The 21,230-nt window shown below is 37.5% G+C and overlaps 1 protein-coding gene and 1 pseudogene across 3 annotated transcripts in view; both read left to right on the plus strand.

The window, feature by feature from the left end:
* The window catches only part of SSH2 (slingshot protein phosphatase 2), a 245,111-nt gene that overhangs the window by 104,646 nt on the left and 119,235 nt on the right, over positions 1–21,230 (plus strand). The window lies entirely within an intron of this gene.
* Positions 8,794–9,749, plus strand: LOC114888662 (annotated as a pseudogene).

The raw sequence follows: 21,230 nt of genomic DNA on the forward strand, positions 1-21,230 counted from the left end.
TGAGGTACCTACTGTAGTCGTATTCTCAGAGATGGGAAGTAGAGTGTTGGTTGCCAGGGGATAGGGGAGGATGGATAGGGAGTTATTTAATGGGTACAGAATTTCATTTTTAGAAGAGAAAAAAGTTCTAGAGATGGGTGGTAGTGATAATTGAACAACGAACAACAGTGAATTACTTCATGCCTTGTACACTTAAAAATAGTTATTTAAGAGGGCAAATTTTATGTTATATATATTTTACTATAATTAAAAAACAAATGATCTACTCATGTCACACCAGCTCCTTTTTATGGTATCTAATTCTGGCGCTGCCTTGTTGTTCCCAGGAGTTAAGCATTAAAAAAAATCATAATTGTTGGGCTTCCCTGGTGGCGTAGTGGTTGAGAGTCCGCCTGCCGATGCAGGGGTCACGGGTTCGTGCCCCGGTCCAGGAAGATCCCACATGACGCGGAGCGGCTGGGCCCATGAGCCATGGCCGCTGAGCCTGCGCGTCCGGAGCACAGGCTCCACAACGGGAGAGGCCACAACAGTGAGAGGCCCTCGTACCGCAAAAAAAAAAAAAAAAAAAAAACATAATTGTAGAACTAAAAATCAGGTGTGTATTATTACCTTTTTGATAAAAATATAAGTGGATGAAATTCAGTTCCAGTCTTTTCCTTTTTTTTCTTTATAAATTTATTTATTTATTTATTTTTGGCTGCGTTGGGTCTTAGTTGCTGCACACAGGCTTTCTCTAGTTGTAGCGAGCAGGGGCTGCTCTTTGTTGCAGTGTGCGGGCTTCTCATTGCAGTGGCTTCTCTTGTTGCAGAGTATGGGCTCTAGGCATGTGGGCTTCAGTAGTTGTGGCACGTGGGCTCAGTAGTTGTGGCTCGCGGGCTCTAGAGCACAGGCTTAGTAGTTGTGGCTGACGGGCTTAGTTGCTCCGTGGCATGTGGGATCTTCCTGGACCACAGCTTGAACCCATGTCCCCTGCATTGGCAGGCAGATTCTTAACCACTGTGCCACCAGGGAAGTCCCTCCAGTCTTTTCTTTTGCATATTTATGAACTGATAGCTTTTTGTCTTCTTGTGTCATAACCCACTTTGCTGACTGGGGAACAGCCAGGAAGGTGACTATAAAACGAAACCATATAACACACCAATATTCAATCATGTTGATTTATAAATGGTTATCTCATATGAGTCAACCTAATAAAATTGCAAGATAATAAATAAAAGTGAGCAAAAGAAAGATGCCGTTGAAATAAATCTTGAAATCCCAAGACATCTTTTTTAAGGTGACTAGTTGTGGAAGGAAACAAAGTACCTTAGATCTAAATTAGAAAATATTTTAATTATAGTAGAATTCTCACATTTCTGTATATATCAACTCTAAGAATTGTATAAAGTAAAGAGAAAGAATAACCTTTAGGAAATTGTCTTTTGGCTCAGCAATTTATAGTATTGTACAATAATATAGTTTCAAACATCTCAAAGAAATCCCACCCACCCCCCGTACTACTGTTTTTAGACAAATGAATGTTTAAGCCACTCAGGACAGTTTTTATGTTTTCTCCCTTCAACTCAAGCAACATGTATAATATTTGTTACTATTTTTAATTACTCTGAATGTGTAGTTATTTTTCATGTTTAGCCCTAAACCTCTCCTGTTTTAGAACGTAATTTCTTCCTCTTCAGTTTTTCATAGACATAAAGAATTACTTACCATCTACTGAAAAAGTTCTGCACCTTTGAAAACGTGTTATTTTCTCTTAAGTACTTCAAATCTAACAATGAAAGTTTTGTTGCAGGTGGGGAAGAGAGAGAGCAAGTAGTGTGGGCCAGAGGAGTATCAGCAAATATCCTGGGAAGAGTTGGGTCTTGAACAAATGGGATTAGATAGGAGAACAGAAGAAGAGCATTCCAAATATAGGAGGATGGGGAGAGTGGGAGGATATCCCCAGAAGTCTGGAAGTAGGTGCTAATGTGTTCCAGGGACAATAAGAAGACAATTGTCTATATCTTAAGAGCAGAGGAGTTTTGATTTGATAGATCTTTGTCTAGAAGAATGGCATGAATGCCAGAAAAGAGTCTGGCAGTGTTATGCAGTATGAGAGGAGGCAGGAAAATGACTCAGGAAGCTGTTGCAGGCAAATGGCTAGAGGTGGGCAGTCACCTCCAACTGACAGCAGCATGAGGACAGGGACTGTGTCTTTTATCTCAGTATCCACAGCAATTAGCCTGTAGTTGCCACTCAGTAAGTGCTTGTTTAATGAATGAATGAATGAAAGAGAATAGAATATTGGTTGATATCTTTACTAGAAATGATATAGTTGAAAAAGAGAACTTCTGTGAACACATTTGAAGAGTTCACCTTTGAACGTGTGAAGCAACAGGGCAGTAGTCAAGTGGAAACAGCTTGAAGACAGCTGAAAGAAAACATGGAATCAGGGCATGTCTTTGTGTAAGATATAATTTCACAATGGTACTGTGTTACTAATGCATTCATTTTGTGGCCAACTCTTTCTTCCAGATCTCTCTTTGGTACCTCGTCAGGTTCTCTTGAGATACGACTTCATTTAATTTCAGCCTATTTAGTGAAATAATTTTTGTATGGATTTAAATATCATAATGACAGTAAATACTACATTGCCCATCTTTAGGCTGTGGAAGGAAAACAGATGTACTTCTACCTGAGTATATGTTCTAGTTAAAGAATTTGTTAACCTAGAGAATAAGAGTATTCTACTTAAAATTTAAAAAAAAAGTGGTAAAGAGGAAAAGTCTGCTGTAAATATGAACTGATAATTTATCCTCATATGTATATTTTTTAATTTTGAAGCAATCTCATAGAAAAATTGCTGATACAGTACAAGGAACTTTTTTTTCAGAGCCATTTGACAGTAAGATGCCCCCCTCACCTCACTTTTCTATTTTAAGAAACAGAATGATGATATTAATATTTCATGGAGAGGCCTTTTATTGAACTTATAGCAGAATATATGTGTGTATGTGATTGATTGATTTACAAAAGTAGAGCTTTCCATGTATTTAAAAACCGTCTCTAACTGATGATAGTGAAGCTCTTCATCTTTTGCTTTTGGCCCTCCTGAAGTCTGAATCTCCACCTCCCACCATATGGGTTACTATTCTGATCCAGAGAACTTTCAGCTATTTATAAATATTTTGATGTGGCCACCAGGGGATGTAGTGAGCTATCCTCTCATCCTCTTGAGTTCTGCCACTGCATGGAGTAGCCCCTTTAAATTGGTAAGTGCACACTTTGAAAGGTTCTTTTCCTAGCCACTCAACATGAGTAAGAATTTTCACTTCCCTGAAGTACTCTGTGTTTCTGAAGAATGTATTCACAGATTCTATTTTATATTTATCTGACATGTTCTGCTTCTGGTAGCTACAATAGGCATTCCTCTTAAATCTGACTTGAAAAGCAAACTAATTATTGCAGACATAATGAAATTAGGTATATCTTTTAAAGCTAGGTAAATAATTTTACTTGGTTTTTTTCTTTTAATAATTTTACTTTTTTCCCCCCAGATGTTATTCTTCAGGGTATTAAAAAAAAAAAAAACAGAAAGCAATTACCCCTCAATTCTTGACTTTGCCAAAGTAAGTTTTTGAAAAGTTGTTTTTTTATAGTATAAAACTCCAGAGACTAATAAAGCGTCAAATACCTATCACTGCTGGGAGAGGATTCTGGGAAGATAGTGGAGTAGGAAGCACCAGGAATCTGGCTCTCTATCTCGACAACAAATTGACCTGGCAGAATCTGTCTGACTTAACTATTTTTGAACTCTGGAGTCTGTTGAAGGCCTGCAACTACTAGAGAAAGAACTGGAGGGTAAATTGTGGTCAATTTCAGCTCTTAGCTCTTAGTAGCTATCCATCCCTCCCCCTCAGCCACATGGTAGGCAACTGTGCACATGTTCCTGGTGTAGCTTGCACAGGGCTCATATAAGATGGGGTGGGCAAAAAAGACCCTGTCCTCCAGATATCAGGGATCTGTGATCTGATAGCTGAGTGCCACTTCTGATCATAGAGGTGCAGACAAAGGGGCAGGCAGCCAGTATTGCTGCATCTCTCCCCTTTGTTGCAAGCCCCTCTCCCTCATGCTGAAGTGACATCCAGGGATTTAAAGGGCTAGCACCCTTTTTTTCTCCCCCTTCACTTTTTGCCTTTCCACCTTTTGGGAGTCAGACATTAAAGACAGGACTTCAAAAACAGCTCATATAGGGGAAAATTAGAATATGTCCACATATGCCTAGGGAAAGGCTCAGAAAAGGCCTGAGAAGACCTTAAGCTTATATCTCAGACTGATCCTTGGCACAGAGATGGCCTACAGCAATCAGAAAAACAAAAACAATAACAAAAAAAACAGTAAACCCCGGGGAAGGTGGAGAATCTGATTTCCAAAGTTACCACATTATTAGATTCACACTAATACCACATTATTAGTGTTCAACAAAAAAAATCACAAGGCATACAAAAAACAGTAAAGTATGACCCATTCAAAAGAAAAAAATAGCAGAAACTGTCCCTGAAAAAGACCTAATGGCAGATATACTATACAAAGACTTTAAAACAACCATCTTAAAGATGTTCAAAGAACTAAAGGAAAACGTGGAGGAAGTTGTGAAAATGATGTGTGAACAAAATGGAGATGTCAATAAGGAGATACAAAATCTAAAAAGAAACCAAAAAAGAGCTTCTGGAGCTGAAAAGTACAGTAACTAAAATTAAAAATTCGCTGGATAGATTCAGAGGCAGATTTGAGCAGGCAAGAGAAAAGATCATCAAACTTGAAGATAGGACAATGGAAATTATCAAGTCTGAGGAATAGAAAGAAAAAGGACTGAATAAAAGCAAGCATAACTTAAGGGACTTATGGGGCATCATCAAGAGGACCAACATATATATCATGGGAAACGCAGAAGGATGAGAAAGAAAGAGCCAGAGCAAATATTTAAAGAAATAATGGCTAAAAACTTCCCAAATTTGGGTGTTCCCTGGTGGCCTAGTGGTTAGTATTCCAGGCTCTCACTGCAGTGGCCCAGGTTCAATCCCTGGTTCAGGAACTGAGATCCCGCAAGCCACGTGGCACAGCCAAAAATCAACAACAACAACAACAAAAACCTTCCCAAATTTGTTGAAAGACACTATAAATATCAAAGAAGCTCAACAAACTCCAAGTAGGATGAACTCAAAGAGACCCACACTGAGACACATTATAATAAAACTTTCAGAAGACAAAGACAAAGAAAGACTCTTGAAAGCATCAAGAAAGAAGTGCATCATCACAAACAAGGGATCCCCAAGAAGAATATCAGCAGATTTCTCATCAGAAATCTGGAGGCCAAAATTTTTCTTATCAGAAACTTTGGAGGCCAAAAGACAATGGGCCAATGTATTCAAAGTTCTAAAAGAAAAAAACAGTCAACCAAGAATCCTATATTTGGCAAAACTGCCCTTCAAAAGAGAAAGAGAAGTTAAGATATTCCAGATAAATAAAAGCTGAGGGAGTTTATGACCACTAGACCTGCCCTGCAGGAAATGCCCAAGGGCTTCCTGCAAGGTAAAATGAAAGGACATCAGATAGTAACTCAAAGCCATATGGAGATACAAAGATCTCAGTAAAGGTAAATACATGGGCAATTATAAAAGCTAGTATTATTGTAACCTTGGTTTGTAACTGCACTTTTTGTTTTCTGTGTGATTTAAGAGACTAATACATTTAAACTAAAAATCCCCCAATGATTAGTGTAAAAGCTAGTGTTACTGTAACTCTGGTTTATAACTCCAAATCTTGTTTTATACATAATTTAAGAGAGTAATGCATTTAAAAGAATTATTAGTTTATGTTTTGGGACACAATGAATAATGGTGTTGTGACATCAGAAACTGAAAGGAGTGGAGACAGAGCTGTAAAGGAACAGAGTTTTTGTATGTTATTGAAGCTAAGCTGGTATAAGTTGAGTTCAGAGTGTTAAAACTTGAGGTTGTTAAGTGTAATCCCATGATAACCACAAAGAAATTAGCTATAGAACATACACAAAAGGAAATGAGAAAGGAATTTAAACATTTCACTACAAAAACTCAACAAAACACAAAAGAAGAAAGTAATGTGGGAAATAAGGGACAAAAAAAGCTTTAAGGCATGTGTAAAATAAATAGCACAATGAGAGAAGCAAGTCCTTTCTTATCAGTAATTAAGTGTAAATGAGTCCATGAAACTCTTCAAACAAAAGACAGAGATTGACATAAGGGATAAAAAATACATGACCCAACTACAAGAGACTTATTTGAGATCCAGAGACACAATCAAGTTGAAAGTAAAAGGATGGGAAAAGATATTCTATGCAAATAGTAACCAGAAGAGAGCAGGGATGACTGTACTAATTATCAGATAAAGTAGACTTCAAATCAAAAAGGTTACAAGAGACAAAGAGGGATGTTCTGTATTAACAAAAGATTTGATGCAGGAAGAAAATACAACAGTTATAAACATTTATGCACTTAATGACAAACCATCAAAATGTATGAAGCAAAAACAGAATTGAAGGGAGAAATAGACAATTCTATAATAATAGTTGGAGACTTCATTACCACACTGAAAATAATGTATAGAACAATCAGACAAAAGATAAGTAAGGAAATAGAAGACTTAACACAATAAACCAACTAGATCTAACAGACATATACAGAACACTACCCAACAACAGTAGAATACACATTCTTCTCAAGTGCACATGGGACATTTTCCAAGATGGACCATATGTTAGGCTGCAAATTAAGTCTCAATAGATTTTAAAAGATAGATCTCATACAGAGTGTCTTCTAAGATCACAATGGAATGCAGTTAGAAATCAGTAACAAAAGGAAAACGGGAAAATTCACAAAATTATGGAAATTAAACAACACACTTTTAAACAACCAGTGCATCAAAGAAGAAATTACAAGGGAAATTAGAAAATACTTAGAGTCAAATGAAAACGACACAGCATACCAAAATTTACAGGACACACACAGCAAGAGCAGTGCTAAGGGGGAAATTTATAGCTAAAAATTCTTACATTGAAAAATAAGAAGGATCTCAAATCAACAAACCAACCTTACACCTGAAGGAACTAGAAAAAGTAGAACAAACCAAACCCAAAGCTAACAGAATGAAGGAAATAATAAAGATTAGAGCAGAGATAAATGAAGTAGAAACTAGAAAATCAGTAGAGATAATTGATGAAACAGAAAGTTCGTTCTTCAAAAGGATCAACAAAACTGACAAATTCTGGTGCTAGATGGACTAAGAAAAAATGAGAGAAGACTAAAATTACTAAAATCAGGACTTCCCTGGCAGTCCAGCGGTTAAGACTCCGTGCTTCCAATGCAGGGGACGCGGGTTCTATCCCTGGTCAGGCAACTATGATCCCACATGCCACGTGGTCAAAAAATAAAATTAAAAAAAAAATTACTTGGACTTCCCTGGTGGTGCAGTGGTTAAGAATCCACCTGCCAATTCAGGGGACATGGGTTCGAACCCTGGTCCGGGAAGATCCCACATGCCGCGGAGCAACTAAGCCCATGTGCCACAACTACTGAGCCTGTGCTCTAGAGCCCGCGAGCCACAACTGCTGAAGCCCATGCACCTAGAGTCCATGCTCTGCAACAAGAGAAGCCACCACAATGAGAAGCCTGCTCACCGTAACAAAGAGTAGCCCCCGCTCACTGCAACTAGAGAAAGCCTGTGTGCAGCAACAAAGACCCAGCGCAGCCAAAAATAAATAAATAAATTAAATTAAATTATTAAAAAAATTTACTAAAATCAGCAATAAAAGTGGGGACATTACTACTGATACTACAGAAATAAAAAGGATTATAGAAGTGTACTATGAACAATTGTACACCAACAAATTGGATAATCTAGATGAAATGGACAAATTCCTAGGTTGTCCTTAAAATTGATACTTTAAAAAAAACTGTATTAAGGAATAATTGACAAATATACAATAACATTTTATAGGTAAAGCTTGAGTCTTCAAACAGGAAGGTTAAAAATGTAAAATTATGCCTCTAGCAAAATAAAAAGTTCTCAGTAATTAACAACTATTTATGTATTAACTACTAAAACCAGGGAGACATCCCCCTATAAGAACTAGATAGTGCTGTAAGTTATAAGATCTGACAATTAAATAACTGATAATAGCAATGAATTTTTTATTTTAACCACGATCCAATATGTTTCTGTACCTTTTTGAGTTAAAAGAAAACGTCTACTTTCAGTAATCACAAAGTGCTATGCAAATATTCTTTTTTAAGTTTAACCTTTTAAAAAGACATTGTCAATGAGCTGCAAGAGAGAGAGAAAGCCACAGGTACTACCATCATCTCCAGCGCTCTGTATGTGGGTACAATACCTCCATGGCACCCACATGACAATCCAGATGTACTTTTTCAGCCGTGTGTGTTGCAACTTCTTGCATCAGTCTGTCCATCCCATCAAGGTCCAAAAAACCCAGGCCAAAGACCCCAACCCAGGCCTCAGAGATTTTGAAGCCAATGTCATAAGGCTGCTGGACAAAACAATTATTGGTTTTCCAATGGAAGTAAACCAGATTAGTGCACCCTTTTATTATCCACTAGGCCTTTCTATGGTGAGTTCATAGAACACAACTACAGTGCCCATCACAGTAGAGGCTGTTACCTCCAAAGCCTTCTTTGCTTGGCTCTTTATGACCACAGCCCTGTGTGGAAACAGTTTGAGATTGATGTGTGAAATCTTCGAACTAAAGACTATGCAATGGGGATGCCTCCTAGAGGTGGCGAAGTATTTTTCTCATGTCTTATAGGGAAGGTCTTGAGACCTATTCAGCTCACAGATCCTAGATAAATCAAAAGTATTAGAGGGCTACTCCATAGATGTATAACCTTTGATGACTAACTAAATTGTGGCACTTGAGGGAGCACCTTCAACATTTTCTTTCTTTATTTATGCAGACCATGTGAAAGGGGCCAACCCTGGGAAGGCTCTGGGCTTTGGGCTATCACTTTTTGCCAAGACCACCAAAAGAACCTTCCTGAGTGCTGAACTGGCCTTCAACCCTCAGGGCTGGGGGCAGCAGTGCTCCAGTGGATCTCAGCAGAAACTATGCCAACCAAGCTGCTGCTGGAAAGAGTCTAAACAGGCAAATGTGTAGATTCTACTAACTATAGCCTGATCCTAGAGGTTGCTCATGCTCCAAAGTCCTGCTAGCCCTGCTGTCTTCCCCTTACCATAGTTTTTGAGGCATTTGAAGAGCTTTTTCCAGATTATGTTTAAAATTTAAAAATAAAACCATGTTGTGAAGAACTCAAGGGCAGAGATAACTTGTTTTGGCATTGGCTTTACTAATTCAGCAAGACCATCAAGTGATATTATCTCAGGATAAGGCCCTAGCTACAGGAAAAACAATGCAGCCAAGGAAACCCAGGGAATGAGTTTGAATGCATACGTCCAGGACAGGAGAGCTACTATATTAGGGATTTTCTTTTCTTTTCATCATCAACAACAACAAATCAGAACATACAAATAAAAGACAACTATATATCCAAAAAAAGAAAATAGTTTCACTCACTCATGAAAAAGTGTACTTGCTGTTAATCCTACTTTAAAACTGTGTTGAATTTTGCAAGTCTGTTGTATATTAATTTGGTGAATAAAATTAACATTGAAAAGTTCATAGTAATTTTCTCTAAGGAAGGACTTCATCATTTTTCACACTCTTGTTTGTCTCCCCTCATATGCCGTCGGCTCCCATGCATGCCTTGGTTTTACATTCCCAAGATCCAGGCCAAGCCCTGGCAACCAGTAGGCATGCATTACCTAATTGTTAAATTACTGAGCAAATGAATGATAAATATATGAGTTGAAGCTAGGGAAGCTTGATAAAAAAATCCATCTTGTGTCTTTAAAAGTAATTCATGGCTGGATGATTAACTTTCTGTAGTGCTGGTACCTTCTCCAAAAATGATTTTCCCAAATGAATAAAAGGTATAATTAATTTCATTTTTTAAAAAAGTAGCCTACAAAAAAGAATCAAAGATTTGCCCATCCTTTTCCCTACTTCTCTATACTCCCACTGCAGTTCCCAAAATTAGAATCTACCTTCCTCCAGAAAATTTTCAGGAAACTTTAAAAAAGTAATAAATTTAATATACTTCCTTTCTTGTTCACTACAAGTTATTTGTTTTGGATGAAGGGATAAGAGGCTATTAGGAAAGGTTTATTCTGAACACTTAATATCAGAACTGCTGAGTTCAGTATAAGGTCAAGTTTTTATTGTCTTCTCTCCTGATATTCTTGTGCTTATGGGTTTAAACAGTATGAACTGTAGGAACTCCTGAGATTCATGATTTTTCTTACCCTGATGTATATCTACATATACATACCTATGTGTATCTACACACACAGGGTATACACACACACAAGTACATATTTCAGAGTAAGAAAAATTATAGGTATGTATTTATGTATCACCTGTATGTGTTTGTGTAAACATATTTTATAGGAAATAAACACTACAGAAAGATTTCCTATTATAACTCAAATGAACTCTCAAATTGCCGCCATCATCAAATTCTATATCACTTCAACATTCATATTTAATTATCTCAGAAGATGAGTAAAGCGTTTATTAGAACTGATGTGTTGAATATTAGTATTATTTGTAGACTATTAGTCTTTAGAAAAGATAGTTCAAAATGCTTGCTATATTTTCATCAGGTGATTAGAGAACAAGATTTCTGAAAAACAAAAGATTTCCCAAGTAAAAGTGAAAACTTACCCCAGCACAGCATCTGTTTTTCAAACTGTAATTTAACAGGAAATATATATAAATGTATATAAATTATAAGCATCAAATATTCTTATTATACCTGTGTAATGGCAGAGAATTGGACTACATTATTTTTTCTATCTTCATTATAATAATAGTTCTATGGATAAAAATTCACTTCTGCTTGAGCCTTCCTGTCTATCTGTAAAATGAGGATAGCATCTGCCCATCTATCCTATAGGGTTGTTGAAAATGCAAATAAAATTGTTTATAGGAAAGCTTAAATGAATATCAAGCACCAAGTATTAAGGCAAGATATACAGTGATGTACTTTCACTAGTAATTTCTGTTCCATTTTAATTTCACAAACTCACAGCCTAATTTCTCTAACTCTGTACTATGACTGACACCGTTTACATCATATAATATTAAGATCATTTACTGAGGAAAAACAAGAAGAAAAATTGTCACACTTCATATACCAATAAAGTTCTTATTTAGTACAAACCTAGTATTGAATTAGAAATGGGAGCTTCCCATCTCTGTGTCAGTAAGTCAAATCTGATTCCACCTGGATGATTACCTAAAGTCACAACCATTGGATGCTATTTGTAAAACCCTGTTTAAAGGTACTGATCATCTTGCTTCATTCATCAATGAATATTTATTAAACACAGACTCATCTGCTTGCTTCTCTGACTCACTGCTATTCCACCATCCTGAGGCAAAAAGATTGTATTAATAAACATAACTGGCAGACTATTCTGGTATTAATTATTCACTGAGAATTTCCCCAAGCCAAGGACCCATTTGGAGGAGGAAGAAAGGACCTGTTATGGATTACCTAAACCAACCCTAAAACAGCTGTTCTGCTGACACACCAAACAAAAGATCAGGAAATTTAGAAACTATTTAAAACACATAATTGGTTATGAGCCACCTTTGCTTATAATAATCCTTACTCTTCAGTGGAAAAATTCTCACCTCATGCTCTAACGGAACTCTCTGCTTCTCTTTCACAGCACTTCCAACACTGTTGTTACACATTACTTGTCTGTTCTTTCTCTGTAGAACCATACTTTCCACCCATTTTCAGGCTTTAGGAAGATACTTAGCCTCTTTGAGCCCATTTCATCGACTCTATAACAGAAACAAGGATTTGAGATATAAAGGTTAAGTGCCTGTCACAATAATAGGCACTCAACAAGTGGTAACTATTATTATTATTATTACTAATATTCCTTTTTATTATTATAAACTGAGCTCTTCTAAAAGTAGGATCATAATTTTATGTCCATAATAAACAAGTAAATCTTTACAGTATTTCAGAAACCTTCAGAATCACTATAGCCTAGTTCTTCATCCCCCCTAAAAAAAAAAAAAAAAAAAAAAGGCAGTTGATACATTAAGGTTTTCAACTAAATTTAAATATAACTGGCAGGCCAGTGTTTTTTTGTTTGTTTGTTTTGCAAAACTATTCCTCTTAACAGCTGGAACGTGTAATCAATGAAATCACTTTTAGTATTCAACTGAGTTAAATGGTGATGGTCTTAGGTAGATTGGTATGTGAATTCTACAGAATACCAAATGACTTAATTTTAAGAAAACCAAACTCTAAGCTTTCTGTTAAAAGGATGATCTATAACATATATACGTTACATACACACTCTCTCACACACACACATACGTTGCTGCTGCATCTTTAGCCACATAAAATATTTATAATTGTTACTCTGGGACAGGAAAATACAGGCCATGTAGAATATAGGAAAGGCATATTTGGGAAGATTACAAATAATTAGATTAAAAATATGGTGCCAATAAGAAGTTCATGTGTGTTACTATTTTTAAGTTGGAGATTTTACCTGTGATTGAAAAGTGGAAATGGTTCTTATTTTTTAAAAAAATAACCTGCTGGCCAGAAGTTACATATGAAATTCCAAGTCCCTTAACTGTGTGCGATAAGGTAACTATGCAGGAGCTCAATTTTTAGAATACCAGATTCCACCACGTAAAGCTCATTAACTGAATTACCTCCTAACCTCTCCTCACTCTAGGCTTTTATTTTTTACATACTGTAATTTATTTGGGGGTATATTAAACTCTTAATGCCATGTAGCAGAAAATAAGCCTATGCAGATCTCTTCAGATGTCAAGCAGATGCCGAGAATGAGAAATTAAATTATCCTTCACACACACACACACACACACACACACACACACACAATTACATTTCTCTGCCATTCTAGAAATTTCTGGAAAATGACTTCTGAGCCAACTTGATGTGGATCTTTAAGGTTCAAGTATGTGAACACATTTGTGGAAGGTTTTTAATCTGCAAAGCATTCTAATGGTCTTATTGGCATCTATACCTTTGGTAAAAATATTCCTGTTTCATGGAGTTTAGACTCTTTAAATATTGTATCCTTTATCAAGATTTATTGTGACTATTATTTAATGTTTTAATTTGTCATAGGGTTAAATACAATGTTTTACCTCTCTCTATTGGCTTGTTTCCCTCATCTTATAAACACGGTCAGGTCTTTATCAGACTAAAAGAAATTAAAATATAATTTTAAAATACCATCCCATAACCTTGTTTTCACCTCAAACTACAAGTTGATTTTGATTTTTTGAAAGGACAGTCTGTATTTACTGCCTCCTTTGTCAACTCACATTCACTGTTTAACCCATGAAATCTGACTTTTTTTTCCCTCCAGCACTCAAACTGCTGTTCTTGTTAAGATTGCCAGTGAATAATTTTTGATCCCCATCTTAAATGACACTGTTGACCATTCTTCTCTGCAGTTCTCACCTCCTTTGGCTTTCTTATCATCATTCTTTGCTGGTTCTCCTTATACCCTCTGCCCATAGTATCCCAGTTGGTTTCACCAGCAATTCTTACCCTGTTCATCTCTTTTCTTTTTCTTTTTTTAACATCTTTATTGGAGTATAATTGCTTTACAGTGGTGTGTTAGTTTCTGCTTTATAACAAAGTGAACAGCTATACATAAACACGTATCCCCATATCTCCTCCCTGTTTATGTGGCTGCTTCCCACTAGCTATCTATTTTACATTTGGTAGTGTATATATGTCCATGCCACTCTCTCACTTCGTCCCAGCTTAACCTTCCCACTCCCCGTGTCCTCAAGTCCATTCTCTGCATCTGCGTCTTTATTCCTGTCCTGACCCTAGGTTCTTCAGAACCTTTTTTTTTTTTTTTTTTTAGATTCCATATATATGTGTTAGCATACGGTATTTGTTTTTCTCTTTCTGACTTAACTTCACTCTGTATGACAGACTCTAGGTCCATCCGCCTCACTACAAATAACTCAATTTCATTTCTTTTTATGGCTGGGTAATATTCCATTGTATATATGTGCCACATCTTCTTTATCCATTCATCTGTCGATGGACACTTAGGTTGCTTTCATGTCCTGGCTATTGTAAATAGAGCTGCAATGAACATTGTGGTACGTGACTCTTTTTGAATTATGGTTTTCTCAGGGTATATGCCAGTAGTGGGATTGCTGGGTGGTATTGTCTATTTTTAGTTTTTTAAGGAACCTCCATACTGTTCTCCATAGTGGCTGTATCAATTTACATTCCCACCAACAGTGCAAGAGGGTTCCCTTTCCTCCACACCCTCTCCAGCATTTATTGTTTGTAGATTTTTTGATGATGGCCATTCTGACTGGTGTGAGGTGATACCTCATTGTAGTTTTGATTTGCATTTCTCTAATGAAACAAATATTGAGCCTCCTTTTCATGTGTTTGTTGGCAATCTGTATATCTTCTTTGGAGAAATGTCTATTTAGGTCTTCTGCCCATTTTTGGATTGGGTTGGTTTTTTTTTTGATATTGAGCTGCATGAGCTGCTTGTAAATTTTGGAGATTAATCCTTTGTCAATTGCTTCATCTGCAAATATTTTCTCCCATTCTGAGGGTTGTCTTCTCGTCTTCTTCATGGTTTCCTTTGCTGTGCAAAAGCTTTTAAGTTTCATTAGGTCCTATTTGTTTGTTTTTCTTTCCATTTCTCTAGGAGGTGGGTCAGAAAGGATCTTGCTGTGATTTATGTCATAGAGTGTTCTGCCTATGTTTTCCTCTAAGAGTTTGATAGTGTCTGGCCTTACATTGAGGTCTTTAATCCATTTTGAGTTTATTTTTGTATATGGTGTTAGGGAGTGTTCTAATTTCATTCTTTTACACGTAGCTGTCTAGTTTTCCCAGCACCAATTATTGAAGAGGCTTCAACAGCAATTTTTTTTTTTTTTTTTTTTTTTCGGTACGCGGGCCTCTCACTTTTGTGGCCTCTCCCGTTGCGGAGCGCAGGCTCCGGACGCGCAGGCTCAGCGGCCATGGCTCACGGGCCCAGCCGTTCCGCGGCATGTGAGATCTTCCCAAACCAGGGCACGAACCCGTGTCCCCTGCATCGGCAGGCGGACTCTCAACCACTGCGCCACCAGGGACGCCCTTCAACAGCAATTTTTAAAGTAACTCTTCTCTTTTTAGGCTTTTCAAAAGCATCCGACTTTATTTTCATAGAAATAAGTTATTTCTGTATTCATACGTAATTGGTTTACATAATGTTTCATTAAATTATACAATTATGATTGCAATAGGAACCAACAGGTTTTTTTGGGGGGGGGGGAAGGATTTGTTTCTGTCACTTTTTTTTTTTAACATCTTTATTGGAGTATAATTGCTTTACAGTGGTGTGTTAGTTTCTCCTTTATAACAAAGTGAACAGCTATACATAAACATGTATCCCCATATCTCCTCCCTGTTGCATCTCGCCCCCCACCCTCCGTATCTCACCCCTCTAGGTGGACACAAAGACCCAAGCTGATCTCCCTGTGCTATGTGGCTTCTTCCCACTAGCTATCTGTTTTACATTTGGTAGTGTATATATGTCCATGCCACTCTCTCACTTCGTCCTAGCTTACCCTTCCCCCTTCCTGTGTCCTCAAGTCCATTCTCTACATCGGAACCAACAGTTCTTAAAACAAATACAAATATTCTTGATGAGCATCCAACTTGTAAAAGCAGAAGTGAACAGGCATACTAGAGAGGAGTAACCTGTTAGGCAGCAGCATCTCTGCTACTATGGTAGGATGCTTTACAGAGAGAATGGAGACTGTCAGTTACTCCAGGAAATTCCTTAAAAGTGAACGCTGGTTAGCAGTTCTCATAAAATTGCCATGATGATGAAATGAGATATCATTCATTTACATAGTTTGGCATGACGCTTAGCACACAGTAAATGCTCAATAAATCATTTACCATTACTAAGAACATTTATAACCCACTATAACCTTTACAGAATGCATCCTGAGTAAAAGCATTAACCAGACAGCTTTGGGTAGTGATGAGAAGAGGGGAGGAATAGGTTTTTCACGTTAAGTGAACAACATCTGCAAATGCAAACCTGTAAAAAGCATGTTTGGTGGACTGAGGGCCATTTTTTTTTCACATATCTCATCTGTCTCCCCTGCTTTACAGGGAGCTGTTTAGTATATAATTATATATTCTCATACTTCTTTGAATATCTCACACTAACATGGTACCTGGCAAAATTGGCATTCACTGTTTTGTTATGCCTCTGTTTACCCATCTGTAAAATATAATCAATAAGTATAGTATATGTCCAAACATAAATTAACATTTAGGACTGTAAAAGCCCTATTGTGAAGATTCAGCATAAGAAATTTAATATTCTGCTTCCTAGGGTTCCTTTTTTTATTGTTACAGAATTTTCCCTAGATTCTTAGTACTTATCATTCCAGTACTTATTATGCCCATGTAAAAGAGTAAGCAGAAATTTTTTCGTAGTTAATGCTTCAGTTTGACTAACTAAAGCTCTCTTTCCCTTGAGATTTTGTAAAAAACAGGGTTCTTGGGGAAAACATGGCTACCCCTTATGGGTTGTTTTTTTTTTTGATGCAGAGCAAAATTTGAACTCCCTTCAGAGATGTGAACTTAATGTTCGATGGAATACATCCATCATTCAAGTGGTATCACTCTATATAGTCCGATATCAATATTGCTCTTTGGAGATGGGGTGGCTGTGCAGAATTAAGATGCCTTTAAACAGGGATTGCCTCTTTACAAAGAACACTTATAGCCCACAAAGACAGGTATTTGTGTGCTTTTTTTTTTTTAAGTGACGAAATTTCTTCTTGAAAGAATTAACTTTTGGGCTTCCCTGGTGGCGCAGTGGTTGAGAGTCCGCCTGCCAATGCAGGGGACACGGGTTCATGCCCCGGTCCAGGAAGATCCCACATGCCGCGGAGCGGGCTAGGCCCATGAGCCATGGCCGCTGAGCCTGCGCGTCCGGAGCCTGTGCTCCGCAACCGGAGAGGCCACAAAAGTGAGAGGCCTGCGTACTGCAAAAAAAAAAATTAACTTTTTTTTTATAAATTTATTTTATTTATTTATTTTTGGCTGTGTGTCTTCGTTGCTGCATGCAGGCTTTCTCTAGTTGCGGCTAGCGGGGGCTACTCTTTGTTGTGGTATGCGGACTTCTCATTGTAATGGCTTCTCTTGTTGCAGAGCATGGGCTCTAGGCATGCGGGCTTCAGTAGTTGTGGCATATGGGCTTCAGTAGTGTGGCTCGCAGGCTCTAGAGCGCAGGCTCAGTAGTTGTGGCACATGGGCTTAGTTGCTCCACGGCATGTGGATCTTCCCAGACCAGGGCTCGAACCCGTGTCCCCTGCACTGGCAGGCGGATTCTCAACCACTGTGCCGCCAGGTAAGCCCCTGAAAGAATTAACTTTTAAATGTGTATTTAGGTGCCACTTTGGATTACATTCAGCTGTAAGAGTTTCAGAATGGGGCGGGGAGGGGGGGGCTACGTTTTTATTACCGTTTAATTAACTGTAACATCATATTTAATCATCCACTTCTGTTCCAGTAATATCTAGAATAAATTACACCTGGTAATATTATAAGAAGAAAATAACTCTTTAACTGTAATTCATTCACTGTTAGCTAAATCTCTCACTAGGCTCACACACAAAGCGCAAAATTTATTTTCTATGATTTAAAAAAGACTATAATTATAAGCAGTGTTCAGCAATCAGTAAATTTCACTGACTTTATTTTTGACAATCATTTATCATATCTTTTTATTTGCTCAGTTTTCAAAAGTCAGCTTGTACATATTTTAAATTTTAATTTAAAATGTTAATTAAATTTAATTTTAATAACTACACAATTTTTCTTAAAAATTTTTTGTTAAGAATTGTGTTGATGCAACAATATCTCTCACTTCCCAAAATGGAATTGCTGTTTTTAACCCAGCATAATCTTTTTCCTTGAAGGACCTTCCTTTTGGAAGGCAGTATGCTATAATTAAAACAGTCTTCATGGGACTTCCCTGGTGGTCCAGTGGCTAAAACTCCATGCTCCCAATGCAGGAGGCCCGGGTTCAATCCCTGGTCAGGGAACTAGATCCCACATGCCACAACTAAAGATCCTGCAACTAAGACCCGGTGCAGCCAAATAAATAAATACTAAAAAAAAAAAAAAAAAAAGACTCAACAAAAACAAAAAACCAGTCTTCATTAAGCTTAGTTTTCTCTGAATATGTTACTTTACCTATAAAATTATGAAAATATCGACCCCAAAGAGTAATTACTATTAAATAAGGCCACTTAAGGTAAAGTACTTTACAAACTAATGATAAATAGTATAATTTCTGGTAATGTAGTCATTTTTTAAATGCCACTAAAACAAAAAGATTTTTAGTTCATTGTTCTCAGTTACATGAAAAGAGCACTGGTATTGAAGTTAGGAGGCCTATGTTTGTATTGGTCGCATGACTTGACACAAGTAGATTCATTCTTTGAGACTCCGTTTCCTCTTCCTTAAAAAAAAAATTAGTGTGCTTATTGTCAGGCAAAAATAATATACAAATATGAAAATACCTCAAACAGTAGGCAAAGTACTATTGTGTAATATTATATCACAGTGGTATTTATTTTACCAGCAGTGAATGTCTTTTGTACTAGTTCTTCTCAAGATCAACTTGTAGCAGAGCATTTTCCTGAGATAAGTTCATTTAGAAGTTTTGTGAGAGGGACTATAAAAATCTTTTTAAAATATTTTAAAGTATTGCTCTTCTAATTTTTTAATACACTCATTTTATTAGGTGTGCTTATCAACCATAAACAGTTTTCCATTTGGGGGCTTAAATCATGGTGAGAAAGGGATTACAAACAAATTGTTTTATGAACTCCAGAAAAGGATGGAAAGGTCAAAGCTGAAATTGCTGCTTTATAAGATGTGGCTCTGTGAAGATAAATCTTAGAGGAACTGGTCTTTTCTCTTTTTATTTGTTACATACCATAAAGTAAGAGCTTGAACAGTAATTAGACTATCAAGCCTAATAATTGTTTTCTGTAAGTATACTAGATCCTTAAGCATCTGAAACCAGTTGATGTCCTTCCTCACTGAGATTTTTAGACAAAATATGAACTAGAGATTTTGGGGGTTTTTTTCCTAGTATTTTATTATTATTATTATTATTTTTTTTTTTTTGCGGTACACGGGCCTCTCACCATTGCGGCCTCTCCCGTTGCGGAGCACAGGCTCCGGACGCGCAGGCTCAGCGGCCATGGCTCATGGGCCCAGCCGCTCCGCGGCATGTGGGATCTTCCCGGATCGGGTCACGAACCCGTGTCCCCTGCATCGGCAGGCAGACTCTCAACCACTGTGCCACCAGGGAAGCCCTAATATTTTATTATTAAAAAAAAAATGTAGGGCTTCCCTGGTGGCATGGTTAAGAATCCGCCTGCCAGTGCAGGAGACACAGGTTCGAGCCCTGGTCCAGGAAGATCCCACGCGCAGCGGAGCAACTAAGCCTGTGTGCCATAACTATTGAGCCTGCGCTCTAGAGCCCATGTGCCGCAACTACTGAAGCCTGCACGCCTAGAGCCCATGGTCCACAACAAGAGAAGCCACAGCAATGAGAAGCCTGCACACGGCAACGAAGAGTAGCCACCACTCGCTACAACTAGAGAAAGCCCACACACAGCAATGAAGACCCAACACAGACAGAAATAAATAAATAAAATTAAAGGAAAAAAAATGTAAACATGCAAGCAAGTTGAAAGGAGTATACAGTAAACACTCAAATACACATCCCCCCTGGATTCACAATTAACGTTTTGCTATATTGGCCTTATCATATATCTAGTCATCTATCCATCCCTGGACTACAAGTTTTTAAGCAGGAAAATGTTTTTATTTACTCTCTTATGTGTATTTTATATAGCAACCTTAAGAAAAAAATTTTTTAAAGTTCAATGCTTATAAGCTGTAATTTTCTGAATGAGTTTTATATTAAAGAAAAATATTCCACATGCATAATATAAACACATGAATGGAAAGATGAACACCAAATTCAGGAGAGTAGTTACATGCCTAAAAGAAGGGGAAAGTGCTCATAGAGAAGTTCACAGGGGGCTTCAACTGTAATGTTTTAAAATCTGAAGAGTAAAATGTTAGAACGTGATCCTGCTGTCTACTGAGTATCTGACTGTGTGTTATCCTCTCTGTTCTTTGCTGTATGTTTGAAATATTTCACAATTAAACATTAAGAGAAAGAGTTGCTACCTAGTCTTCTTTTCCCCTGGCAAAGTATTTTTCATTTCACTTAAGATCCATTGTCCAGTTGGCCTCCAGCTGAGGTGGATTGAATAGAGTCGAGCAATACCATATCTCTTCTCAGTTAGTTGATGTACTAGCTGAAGAATGATACAGAGTACCCCCTTTCTACTGAGAATTGAGGAGTATAACTTTTGCATCCTTCTTGATTTTTGCCTGAGGCAGGGAAAAGAAAAAAAAAAAACTTCCTGTATTGTATTTAAATTCCATGAAGATATTTGAAGGTTGTTGAAAAGTACAAAATTGTGTATAACTGTGTAATTTTGCATGTTCACCTGATTTCAGAGAAGAAAGACATGGAAAGTGAAATATGGCCAGGGAAGCTGATACATGAAAGCTTGGAGAGATAATGATGCTGCTCAGCCAGGGCCTGGAAACTTGATCAGTCTAAACAAACTGCATAGTACTAAATTGCTTGTGAAAGGGCTGAATCAATCCTGCTGCGATTTGAACTTTTGGCTCCTGAAAGTCTAGAGCAGGCTTGAAAATAAAAATAAAACCCTTACATACTGGATTGTGTTCCAGGCCCTCTGCTGTATTCTCTGTATGAAGGAGGCATCTACCCAAAGAACAAGAGGCAGCAGAAAGATGAGGCAATGAAAAGGAGCCCTAGGGATTTCTCCCCATATCAGGAGCTCCCAGGGAGAGAGACCCTCTGTCATTAACATATTGATTCCTTCAGGGAATATTTATCTAGAGCCCTAAGCAGAATATAGTGGGGTGTGGGGTAAAGGATCAACCAACCAGAATATATATATA

The sequence above is a fragment of the Monodon monoceros genome, unplaced genomic scaffold (assembly GCF_005190385.1).
Source record: "Monodon monoceros isolate NGI ecotype Baffin Bay Population unplaced genomic scaffold, NGI_Narwhal_1 Super_Scaffold_9, whole genome shotgun sequence".
NCBI classification, from domain to species: domain Eukaryota; kingdom Metazoa; phylum Chordata; class Mammalia; order Artiodactyla; family Monodontidae; genus Monodon; species Monodon monoceros.